Source organism: Chiloscyllium punctatum, chromosome 1 (genome assembly GCF_047496795.1).
Source record: "Chiloscyllium punctatum isolate Juve2018m chromosome 1, sChiPun1.3, whole genome shotgun sequence".
Lineage (NCBI taxonomy): Eukaryota > Metazoa > Chordata > Chondrichthyes > Orectolobiformes > Hemiscylliidae > Chiloscyllium > Chiloscyllium punctatum.
In genome coordinates this window covers 58,695,541-58,709,025 of record NC_092739.1, presented here as the reverse complement: position 1 = coordinate 58,709,025, position 13,485 = coordinate 58,695,541, and positions in this window count along the sequence as shown.

Below are 13,485 nucleotides of genomic sequence, written 5' to 3'. Positions count from 1 at the left end.
CTATAACTCAAAACCTCCAGCAACATCCTGATAAATCTTTTCTAAGCCCTCTCCAATTTAATAATACCCCTCCTATAGCAGGGTGACAAGAATTGAACTCAGTACTGCAAAAAAAGCCTCATTAACATCCTGTACAACTTCAACATGAGATCCCAACTCAATGGTCTGAGCAATGAAGCATGCTAAACTCTTTCTTAACCACCTGTCTACCTGTGACACTGCTTTCAAAGAGTGATATACCTAAACCTCTAGTTCTCTCTATTTGACAACACTACCCAGGGCCCTACCATTAACTGAAAAGTCCCGCCCTGGTTTCCAAAATGCAGTACTTCACATTTATCTCAATTAAACTCCATTTGCCACTCCTCAGCCCACTGGCCCAATTGATCAAGATCCTTTTGTCTTATTACAGGAAAGAAACATGTCTCACAAATGAGTAGGGAGAGTGAAGACCAGTGGCAAGATAGCAGATATATGACACCTCATCTTATTTAAGGAGAAAATGCTTGATTTCTCTCGAGAAGAGGGTGACTACTCAAGCAGGAGTAGGGAGACATCGAAGAGCAACCAACCTGATGAGCTTCATTGCGCTGTGTTGTGCTGCTCTCCAACTGCCAGCAGTGTTAACTCATTCTTAGAATACACAAGCTTTTAAACGATTGGAACAATTAGTTCTCTCCCCGCTCTTTTGCAGCACACAGGGAGCTACCTCCCAGGAGACGCTAGCATCAGAGACCTTCAACTCCTGTTCATTTCTAAGGAGAAAGTCACTCATCCTTCAGGGATCACTGGCAAGGCTGTCCCTTTGACCTCCTCCAGCTCAATGCTTGTCACTTTGGCGGGTTCCCTACTGAGATTGGATTCAGAATTACATTCTGGTGAACATATCACTGTCTTGTCTTTCCTGTTGGTTGAGGAATAAACCCAGATCTCATACTCTCAGGGGACAGCCAGATATCAGGCAGTTCCTCAGCGCCGACAGAAGATGACCTCATGGTCATACCCACTCATGGCTTTCTGAAATGCACAAATTGGTACAGGGAGCAGCAGCTTCGTTACGAGCAGTTGACCAACTGGATCAAAAGGTGGTCCATTTGTCAATGTTATCAGTACCTTTCTTGTTCCATTGTGCATGCACCTGCCTGTTTCCATAGACAGCCCAGTTGGTGCCCTATACACCTAGTCTGGTACACTCAGTGTCTGTCTGGTGAATATGCACACAACACTGCACTCCATCTCTGGAGCCAAAGGGCAAGACAGGCAGCAGATGAGAGGCCTTGACCTTTCTCCAAATGAAGCCTCTGCTCAATAAGATAGGGTGGCATCAGCAGGCAGTTGCAGAGAAAGAGCAGCCATATTCATAAACACCAAGACACTCCAAAGATGGCCGACTCCTCGCCCTCCCCCATCTAGACACTCGGGAGGTGCCTCCAGATTGTTTCTAATCTGCTGCCTAACATGAGAGATTTCACTGCCCAATATTCAGATAGCATCTTAAATATCAGATCATATCAGATATTAAGGCCTTAAAGACTACCTAACTTTCACATCATATGATGTTTGTGTCCTGTCTCACCACTGCCTTTTCCTTAGATATCCTTAGTTTGTGCCTGTCTTGGGTATTACAAGTGCTGTTGGAAATGGCAGCGAGATCTGTACATTCATGATGTGCTCATTCTCCCCCATCTCCTTGGGGGATGGCGATCTCTGTCTCTCTCTGTGAAGGCTGTGCGGCAGCCTGCTCTTGCTGGGTTTCCTGACAACACTGTAATGTCTCACTCCTTCAGAGCTGTCTTCAGCTGTGCAGCAAGGTCACAAGGAACCCACCAACTGTGAAGCTCATGTCAGGTTACATGAGCTGGTAATTTGGACAATGTCATAAACAGAAAAATGCAACAGTCACAGTACTCCTGATCACTCACATCCATGTTATGCCCTCACAAAATATGGCATGAAGCCTTCTCCAGGAGTACAGTGAATGCCTCAATAAGGAGCTCTAGGCTATGTCATCTTGTCCAGATATATGTTGCTGACCCAAAGTGTTAATGTTAAACTAGTCAAGTGAAAATTTGACATTAATTGATCATCGTGGCACCCTCTTCCAAAAAAGGCTGCCCTTGAACATCAGAAATTGCAAACCCAGATGAGACTTTAAAGTTATTGTCTCATTAGATTGGCTTATTTGTGGGCTTTTATTTCTACATATCTTCATCCTTCGTGTTATGAAGATGTGGGTGTAGTGTACCTTTAAGAAGCTAGCAGAACTACCTGACAGCACCATGTGTTCTGAACAAGATACAATGTAACCTTTTGGTCAGTAGTTAGTGTAGTTGATTTCCTCGAGACAAAAGCAAATCTGAATTCAGCCAATCAGTTTAAATTATACCCAGAAAAAATAATAACCTCCAATCAAGTTTGAATTTAGTATATTGACAATATTAAAAACCAATGAAACAATCCAATGCTTTGGGAGTATAAGACCAGGGAAGATTGAACAGTTGGGTGAGAACTGCTAAAAAACCAACAAATGTAGGCTGCTAGTGAAAGCTCTCTGAGAGGTAAATGTCTAGAGAAGGAGTTTGTACAGCGAAAAACATCGACACTGACTTGGAGAGCAAATCTCCAAAGAGAAGATCCTACAGCTGTCTGGTTTTGAAATTTGACTTTTGGTAAATCTTACATGGGGTTTTTATTGGTCTAGCATTATAGAAGGGAAAATAAAAGATAGGTTAGAGGAAGGAGTTGTAGATAGTTGTTAGTTTATTATTCTCTGTTATACTTTAAGAAATAAAGTTGGTAATTTTTGCTTTAAATAGTTCTGACCTTTTGACAGTTTCACAGTTTACTGTATGAGATAAATCTTTTCTGTGTTGCTGGTTTAAATTAAGTAGGAGGGTGTACCCCATGTCGTAACATTTGGGTTTTCTCTGGATATCAGTAAAGCAACAATGGATTATATACAATGTTTTTATCAAAGTATACTACAAAAAACTACATACTCACACAATGCTGACAATCATAAGCGAACCCTTTTATGTAGATTTGGCTGAAGATCAGCCTGGGACAGGTGACTAGCCTCTGCTTTCCTCAGGTTTAGCTGTTGATCAGATGACCTCCTACTCACCAAGCTTACTCACTGTGGTATGAGGTGAGCTGTTGTTACCCTCTTCTCATTCAAAGAAACTGCATATTCCAAACATTTATGTTGTCCAGCCTCCAGCAAATGATCAATATGACCATCGGCAAAAATCACAAAAAGGTGTCATGTTTTCCCCATTACTTAGATCACTTAACTCATTAGGACTTCTTTGTGTTTTTCTGGAAAGAGACTTATCTCTTGCTTTCAATGAATTTAGACTCAGCTTTAGCTTAGTCACACTTTATGTCATCCAATCAATCACATGACATTTACGCATCACAATTTCAACATAATTACAATTCAGCTGATAAATATCCACAACTGATTCACTCTGTCTGTTGAAAACAAGTCTTCAGTTTTTTGCAGAGTTACTGTGACAGTTCAGTCCATAACTGCAGAGTTACAGTACTTGATATAAACAAACCCACACATTCCTTCAACAAAACAGAAACACTTTTGTCAAGTTTGTAAAGCGGGCAGCCAAAGAATATGAGTTCCCTGATTGGGGCTGTTAATCTGGTTCAATCAGGGAGCCCTGACTGCCAGATAAGAACTGAAGTGTCATAGGTTCTGTTCATTTGAGAACTGACTCTGAGGGAGCTGGATCAGTGTCAAGGATTCTCCATGTAAAAACAAAGGGTGACTTTGTGACGAGACGCTGGCTTCTTTGGCATTATTTCAACATTAAAATTATTTACCTGCCTAATCATTTGGTCTTCATCAGGCTTCATCAGTTTTCTTCTCATTTAATTTAATTTTACTTCATCTCAGCTAATTCAAAAAACTTTAGGTGAGCACCTACATATTTGGTATGAAAAGGAATGCAAATGTTTTATGATTGCTTGAAGCTAGAATTTCTCATGTTCATTCTTGCAAAAGGTATGACATAGGAATGAACTGCAACTTGATGGCAGTTGGGTGGCATTAGCAAATCAGTGAATGCATGCTTAATACATTTGTCTCTATCAGAGCTTCAGATTCAACAAATCCCAAAGAGAAAGACAGTAACTTATTCCACTCACTAAGCATGTACTGGCTGCTGCTTTGTGCTCCTGTTAATGTGCAATTAGATTTTGTGTACCGATGGCAAGCTTACAACGTTATGTTCTGGTGAGCAATGTTCCCTCTAAGCTATGTGGCTCCATGTGTGAACAGCCACTCCATTGTTCCATGTACAGTGATTGGCATCAGCATGCTGATCGTAGCATTGCTTTCCAATTCTGGAAACTGCTGCTGAGCATGGCCCTCAGAGGCCTGCACAGCCAGTAAGATACTTAGAGGGAACACTGTTTGTGACTGACTTGTATTTTCCACTAGAGTTGCCAGAGATTCTTAACCCATCCTTCATGTTGTCTTTTACATTTAGTCCCAGTTACGCAGAAAAACTTTCAGCACAGCATTCCCCATTTTGTTCATCCTATTTATATAACAGTCAATGTTCCCCATTTGACCCCTGAATCCATGAGTTTACAAATCACCATGCTGGTCACACGCCCACCTTATTCTGAGGTAAAAATGGCTGTAACTTTTGTGAATTTCTATCCTGGAGTTTTCCTTTCCCTCTTTCACTTTATCAAATCCCAACCCTCAATCTGGAATTGTTGTCTTCACTGTAATCATCCCTCCTTGACCCAGTCCAATAAACCCAAACTCAAACATTCCCACTTTCCCCAGGACTCCATGGACTCAGCCCCACTGAAGCCCTGACCATTATTTCCAAAATCCCCAGGAATGTTTATAGCCTATCCTCCATACTGCCTTGGTAGGGCAGCTCTGACTGAGAACAGGCAGCTCCCACCATTCCCACCCCCCTTCCACATCTCCACCACACCCTGATTCACCTAACTCTGATTCCTAGACTAGTTGCAATTGACCCTCAGTAGTGATTGTGCCCAATCCCAGGACTGCAAGGCTACTGATCCTTAAACTCTGGTAGGAACAAAATCCTGAAAGAATATGGCTAACCCCCGGACTGAGATCAGACAAGTCCCTTAACTAATTGTGCAAATATCCCCTGGCCCTCTATAAGTCCCCTTGATGCAATTAAGGATTGCTCCCCTTTGATTTTCAGACATGGCTATTTCTTTTAAACACATGCAGTGTGCTAGCTCCATAAACTTCAGTGCAATGTTGTGCATGCAATATTCATGTTGCATAGTGCTATACAGCAACATACCCATCTCTTTGACTTTTCAGTGTTCACAAACATGACAAGCTGTTAAAAAAAAACAGTGATAACCACATTCAATTTTCAATAAAAAAGAATTCTCCCTCCTCCTTCAGAATGTCCTGCAGCCTCTCAGTGATTTCCTTGACCTTGTTACCAGAGGGACAACATAGCATCCTAGCTTCACATCTGCAGCTACAGAAGCATTAGTGTGTTCCCCTTATGGTAAAATCTCCTGTCCCTATTGCTGTCACTGCATTCTGCTGAGAAACCATTTCTCCAATCAGGAGAGCTAAGAAGATCATCAGGGTCTGCCTTCCCTCCATTACAGACATGTACACCACACGCTGCATCCGCAAGGCTAACAGCACTGTGGACGACCCCACACATACTTCATTCAAATTCTTCTTCCTTCTGCCATCTAGCAGAAGATACCAGAGCATTTGGTCTCTCAGGACCAGACTGTACAATAGCTTCTTCCCCCAAGCCATCAGGCTCCTTAACACTGTATGATCATATTCCATTCCATTTATAATTTTCAGTCAAATTTTTGAATTGTTGCTGAAACAATGTTTTATTTATGATCATTTGTTGTTACCATAGTAACTTTTCCACCATTGTACCTATTTTGTCTTGTCAGAAGTACATTTTTGCACTTTTCTATGCACTTTATGCTGCCCTGAATCTGTCTGTATTCTCGAGTAATCTGTGTGTTCATATAGCACCTTGGTCCTAGAGGAATGCTGTTTCATTTTTATTGTACCAGCTGTATATGGTACAAATAACAAATAAAGTTACTCTCTCTCTCTTAATTTCTTTCTTTCTCTCTCTGTCTCCTCTTCATAAGTTACTTCATAAAAGAATTTTCCAAATTAGTGGAAAATTGTGATCTTGGTGACTTCAGATCAGAATGAATAAGAGATAATTGTTGCAGAAATTGCGAATGAATCTTTGTCAGATTTGTTACAATCCAAAGAAGATCTGATTCTATAGGAAGCCAATTAGCTGGTGAGTGAGATAGAAATATGAAAGCAACACAGATTAACCTTAAGAAGAGAAGATAACCTTGCTGCAGGAAATCAACAGAGCTTATTCAATCCTTAAGGAATAATAAAATGACAAATGACATTCATGGGAAATCAGTTTAGCAGATAGGACAACATCAGACACAATAATCTTTTTGGACCAAGAAACCTCACAGGTATAGACATTAAAAGAGAATCCTTTATCTGGCATGCAAAAAGTCACTTTTAGAAATTGTGCAGACATACGGTACCATTTCAGAAAACAAGGAATCAAAAAGCCACCCACACGAAAAACTCAATGAGGTAGAACAGACAACAGAGGAAAATCTTAAAGTGTTCCAGAGATACCTGAGAGGAAATGGTCTAGTGGTGTTATCACTAGATTATTAATCTAGAGAACAGGTAATGTTCTGAGGACCTTAACATGAAGGCTACCCTGGCAGATGAAACTATGACCATGAAACTGTTGATGATTATCAGGAAAAACCCACTAATGTTCTTTATTGCTGGCTTTACTCTCTCTGGCCTTCATGTGACTCCAGACTCACAGCAATGTGGTTGATTCTTAATTATTGTCTGGGCAGTTAGGAATGAGCAGAAACGCTGGCATGGCCAGTGACGTCGACATCCTATGATTGAATGAATGAATGAACAAATGAATGAATGAATAAAAAAAGCAATATGATGTCCTTATATTTGTCAGTAGTCATCTCATGAATTTCAAGTCAGATACTTGCATAAATAAAAATATATGATCAGACAGTGAGTCTTGGTTAAGAAATGTAACTGCCAACAGTGCAATTTTAAGGTTTCAAGAGACATAGCATCTAGGATTAAACATATGCTCCAAGCAACTCTGCAATATAGGTGAGACCAAATATTCGAAAATATTATAAAACTTATACATAATTCACTATCAATAATTCTCATTCTTGAATAAGAAAGGATGTCTTGACCTCAATTTTCTCAAAGGGTGTAAAGAATTAAAGATAAGGAATGGTTGGTCAAGGAGCAGCTGGTCAAAAGACAGTGGATAGAAGATTTCAGATAGCTCTCTAGGCTCTTGGTGGAAACTGAACAAAAGACACAATCCATTGAGATTGCTTTGTTTTCATATGAAAGTTGTTTCATATGGTCAATAAGATGAGAACCTGTGATTATGTTGGATTAGCACAAATATTTCACACTGCAAGATACTTTCCTCATCAGCCTAGTCTAACGCCTTGAGAACAGGTAGGTACTTGAACCCAGGCCTCCTAGCTCACAGGTATGTACCACCATACCACAAGGGCCCTAAACTACTCTCCACTGTCAACAACATTGAAGACTACTCAGCCTATAGGATCCAGCAAGTGTTGTGAGGAAAAATAATTACTGATGTAGCCAATGGCCCATATACCCCATTCAACTGAGGAGCTTATAGCTGATGTCACTGAGAGTCCAACACAGCTGGTAACCAAATAGCTATGTCAGTTTTACGATTGATATGGGATGGTGTGGTGACCCTGAAGAAGCAGGTTCAAGCAGAATATGCAACTTCCTCATCTTCCCAGGAGAAATCTTCAGTTATTGATTGACATCATGTTAAATTAGAAGCAATCCTCAAATGCCGTGTCTCAGGAAGTGGTCTCACCAATACAGCAAGTGCTGAGGGTGAATTCAAGAGTCCAAAACTAATCATACATTGATGTACAAAGTCGACTTGCTTCAAATCTACAAATCTACAGGCAGTTTGAGAATATAAATTTGCTGACAATTAGATGAGGAAGTAGATTTCCTCTGCCAAACTCGATTACAAAGGCCCTGTAATCTCCTACAATCGATTAGATTCCAAGAAATAATTTCCTTTTGTGGGCAAGTCCAGAACAAATTAACAGAATGCTAATATCAAGGTTAGATCATTTAGGGGTGAAATCAGGGAGGCTGTTCCACATAATTGAAAATTTGGAACTCCTTCCCAAAACGTGGTGGATGCTGCAGCAATTAAAATTTTCAAGACAGAGGTTGATGGAATGGTGATAGATAAGTGTACCAGGGGATTTGAAACTAAGGTGAGTAAGTAGATTTTAAATACAGGTCAGTTTTATAATTATATGGCAAAATAGACACAAAGGGCTGAAAAATATGTTCCTATTAATTAAAGCTATGTTTTCCATTGACAAATATTGTCAGTTGTCATCTTAACATTAATTTTGAATTTATTTGAAGAGATGACTTGACTTTTACAATAAGTTGTTGAAACACTCGAAATAAAATAGACTTACACATAGAATATAATAATAATCAATTCTTGTCTGCTTTGATAAGTCTGTCAGATAAATGATATACTAAAGTTTTGAATTCTATTTCAATGAAAGGCTCCTTGCTGATTTGTACTTAATTGGGATTAAAACTTCTATTTCTTTTTACTGAGTTAAAATTTCATTAAAACCAACAATTTTTTCTATTATTTAGTAGTATCACAGCAGAACTTCAATGAATAGAATGAGTTGTTCAACACAACTCCACTGTGACAAACTGAGGACTGCAGATGCTAGAAATCAGAGTCTAGAGTTTGGTGTTGGAAAAGCACAGCAGGTCAGGCAGCAAAAGAATTGATGTTTCGGGTATAAGCCCTTCATCAGGAACTCCACAGTTAAACAACAATAACTTCGAGTAGAAAATGTCAAATGTAATTGTAGGAGTCCAGTCAGATGTATTTTACATCAAGTATGTGCATGACCTGACTGTAATAGCAGTGTATTAACTCTTATTAATACAATAGCAGAGCTCTCAGAGAGATCTAAATGAAAATAGCCTTATGCAGAGACTTGCTAGAAAAAGTACAATGAAAGTCTAAGAAAAACCTTATTATTAAGCTCAGTTACGGCTATGCAATATGTAAATCAAGGTTCTGGCTCCTGTTTTAAGCTGGTGCTCCAAATTTATCAAAGCATCGGCTTCCACACTGCACCTTGTTTTATTACCACAGATTTAATGAAGCCTATTTTATGGACCTTTAACGGCTGGTGGTGACCATTGACAGTAAGGCAAATGGATAAGAACACTCCAACAGAAGATCCAGGAGCAGGAGCAGGTAATCCAGCCCTTTGAGCCGACTCTGCCATTTAATTCGATCATAGCTGATCTCATCTCGGCCTCAACTCCACTTTCCTGTCCACTCTCTATAATCCTTCAACCAATCATGAATTAAATATCTCTTATAATAATATTTTTTACACTTTGATGCCTTATATACTTCAATAATTATAAAGACAGGTGTTCATTTTTGGAAGAAACATTTTTAAGTTGATTTTAATTTCAAAAGGACAATGATCTGTCAAGAACTAATCATGCTGTGCTCAAGTACATAAAACATTCACACCACACAAATGCAGGCAATGACCATCTCCAATAAAAGATAATCTAACCAACACCTCTTGACTCTCAATAGTGTTATCATTACTGAATACCCCACTGTCAACATCCTGGGGGGTTACCATTAACCAGAAACTCACCTGAACTTGACAGATAAACACAGTGGCTACAAGAGGAAGTCAGAGGCTAGGAATATGGCAGTGTGTAACTCACCTTTGACTCCCCAACCAGTCCATCATCTACAAGGCACAAGTGTGTTCAAATATGACCCACTTGTCTGGATGGGTGAAGGTCCAAAACACTGAAGAACCATCCAGGTCAAAGCTCTACTGGTACCACATCCAAAAGCATCCACTACTCCTACCACCAGTGCTCAGTAACAGCAGTGTGTACTATCTCAACATGCACTGCAGAAATTCACCAAAAGTACTGAGACAGCACCTTCCAAACCCATGATCACTTTCATCTAGAAGAAAAAGGGCAGCAGATACATGGGAATACCACCATGTGCAAGTTCCCTCCAAGCCACTCACCATCACGACTAGGAAACATATTACCATTTCTTTACTGTTGCTGGGTCAAAACCCTGAAAGTCCCTCCTGAAGAGCATTGTGGGTCAACCTTCAGCGCATGGAATAGACAATAACTATTAGCCAGCCAGCAACTTCCACATCCCATGAATGAATAACAATGGACACGAAATCCAGACTGTATATTACAATGGTACCCTCACTGAAACTAAAGCCTATGCAAAAGGTCATGTTTAGAGGACTAGTGTAAATCTGGGTGGAATGTTACCCCAGTCAGGCAAGCAGAAAATACTGAAACCCCTACCTTCCACTGCCAGGATGTAAACAGTTATCTTGGAACATGGTGGCACATTCTTGCAGGCCAGCTGCTGTTTTGGCCCACAGGATGGAGCTGCAGAGTAATCTAGAAGACATCCTGCTCCATAAATGTGAATGCTGATGCGATCAATGCAAACGTTGAATGCCCTGTTCAACATCACTTGTCAGCATATAGAACTTCAGCAAGAGCACTTTGTGCAACTAGCGTGTGGGATGATGAAAGATGTCAAAACAGGGCCAAATAACATGAAATTGCTTCTGATCAAAGAGAAAACTGTGTTCATGATCAATGCATGTTTAGATTTATAAATGGCCATGAGGTTATTCTCATTGGAGCTGTTTCCAATGCGAATCGGAAAAATAATCTGTTATTTTTCTGATCAAACTTCCAATGGAACATGGTGTGAAACTCCTGCATTCAAACAACCTCAGGTTGAACAGTGAAGAAAATCCATGCAGAAGCTCTTATTACAACACCAGCTGCCATATTCTCATAAGTAAGAGATTAAATTTCCCAAATCTTTTCAGTTGGAAGTGACAGAATTTATGAGTGAATGTTATTATTTGGAAACTTGAGCTCAAAAGTGGGTGAAACTATGAAGAACTTGAAGTCACATTTGTGTTTCTGTAATTTGTGGGCTCATCAAGGGGAATAAAGTTGAGTTTCTTTTCTGAATTCTGTGAGTTGTAACAGTTGTCTGGACATTTATTTACAGCCATTGAAATGAGTTTCTATTGAAATAAAACCGTGAGCTGAATTGTTTCTTGTGCTCGAAAAACAAGGACAGAACAGACTGAGAGAAAACACAAGTGGATATTTACGTAAAACCACCGGGAGAGAGAAACAGCAAAAGGTTTCCTTTTAGAAAATCCAGAAGGTGAGTGAATGATCCGGGCTCTTTCCGAAGGAGACGCAGGTCAGTCAGAGAAAAAAGGCATATACCAGCAGCAATGCAGTTTACCAGTCTCTGAATAAGCCAGGACAGAAGTAAAGAAGTCCAGAACGGCTTCAAAATTAGAAGTAGAAAGGCTCAAAGGTAGAAAGCTTTTAGGTATCAGAGAGGAAAACATCCTCCAAGGCTTTCAAATGTATGAGTTTAAGGAACATTAGTTAAAGAATAACTTCGTTTACAACACTTTGCTGTTATTTTAATATATGTCAATTCGCAAAATGGCGATTGTTTCTATCCATTGTAAAATAGACTTTCTGATGTGTACTTTACTCCTGGTGGAGTATTTCTATCTGCTACACCAATGCTTGCTTTCTCTTGCAACATCAAAAACTAGGTCATAGGTAAGTTATTGAAAGATGCTGCAGTTATTGATAAGAGCTTACTAACATATAAAAATATTACATTCATATTAACATTTAATAGCAATAGCATATTATACTTCCTTGGTTCGCAGACTTGGGCTGACCCCATCTGGAGTTCAGATTCAATTTGATTCAATTTAACTTGATTTGATTTATTGTAGTCAAGTATACCGAATTACACTGAAAAGCTTTGTTTGCAAACAGTATAGGCAGATCATAGCAAACAAGGACATACAGATCATAGGGTCCTTAGACAGAGTGAGGCATACCAGGTTACAGCTGCACAGGGGGTGCACAAAGCACGATTAACATGATTTGAAGTAAGAGAGTCCATTCATCAATCTAATAACAGCAGGGAAGAAGCTGTTCTTGAATCTGTTGGTGCCTGTGTTGAAGCTTCTGTATCTTCTGCTGGATGGAAGAAGTTAGAAGAGAGTGTTACCAGGATGAGAGGGATCATTGATGTTGGCAGCCTTTTTGCAGCAACAAGAAGTATAAATGGAGTCTACGGATGGGAGGTTGGCTTCTGTGATGTTCGGGGCTGTGTACACACAACCTTCTGCAGTTTCTTATGATCCTGGGCAGAGTAGTTGCCATATCAGGCTGTCTTGCACCCGGACACAACACTTTCTATGGTGCATCTGTAAACGTTGGTGAGGGTCCTGATGGACATGCCGAATTTCCTGAGCCACCTGAGGAAGAAATAGTGTTGTATCTATGTCACATCTATGTGGGAAGAGCAGGCCAGGTTGTCGGTTATTGTCACTCCTAGGAATGTGACACTCTGAACCCTCTCCACCTCTGCTTTGTCGGTGTAGATGGGGGGGAGGGGGTGTTCTTCTCCTTTCTTCCTGAAGTTTAAGGTATAATAGTTCAAGTATGATGTTGGAAGAGGTGCAGTGCAAATTTAACAATCGAAATTTTAAAAATGATGAAATTAAACCAAGAAGTTCCTCACTGCCTATCTGACATGATTTTCCCAACTTTCTTGTCAATGCCCACATTGTTCAGTGCCTGGGAAAATTCCACTAATGCCTGAAAACATATTAAATTGTTGCACTGTATGGTAAAGTAATTTGAAATGTGCCAATTCAGTTGTATCAGGTATCTCATTACAGAGAGCTAGGAATGAAATTGGAAACGCAATCAGGTAAGGATTCCCCTAGCAACCTTATTGGCATTTACATTCAAATAGAGAGTAATTGCACATTCGAAAATGTTCATTAAGGTTTGGAAAATAATTTCCTCAAGCAGATTGGAGTGTGACCATTCATGCTACATTGACTGGAAATGCTGAAATAAACTGAATGGCTGTGAACAACACTGGCGTTTCTCCAGCAGAGGTGCCCTATCAGACAATGAGTTGCCAATTGTTTATCCTCAGGTATAATTTTGCATTGGTCAGGGAGCTTCCTTGTGTTTAATATTGTGGGAGTCACTTCTGCTGATTTTGTTGCAGCCATATAACCTACTGCCAGCTTTTCGATAATTGCTTTTGGGTTGGACAGCAAATGTTGGAACAGCCTGTGAATGAATTTTTGAAAACATTGTCCACACTGATTTATGCATATGGTCTCATTTGTATTCTGTGAGCTAACACTGGCCTGTGAGATGAAATGTTAAAGGCCTGAATG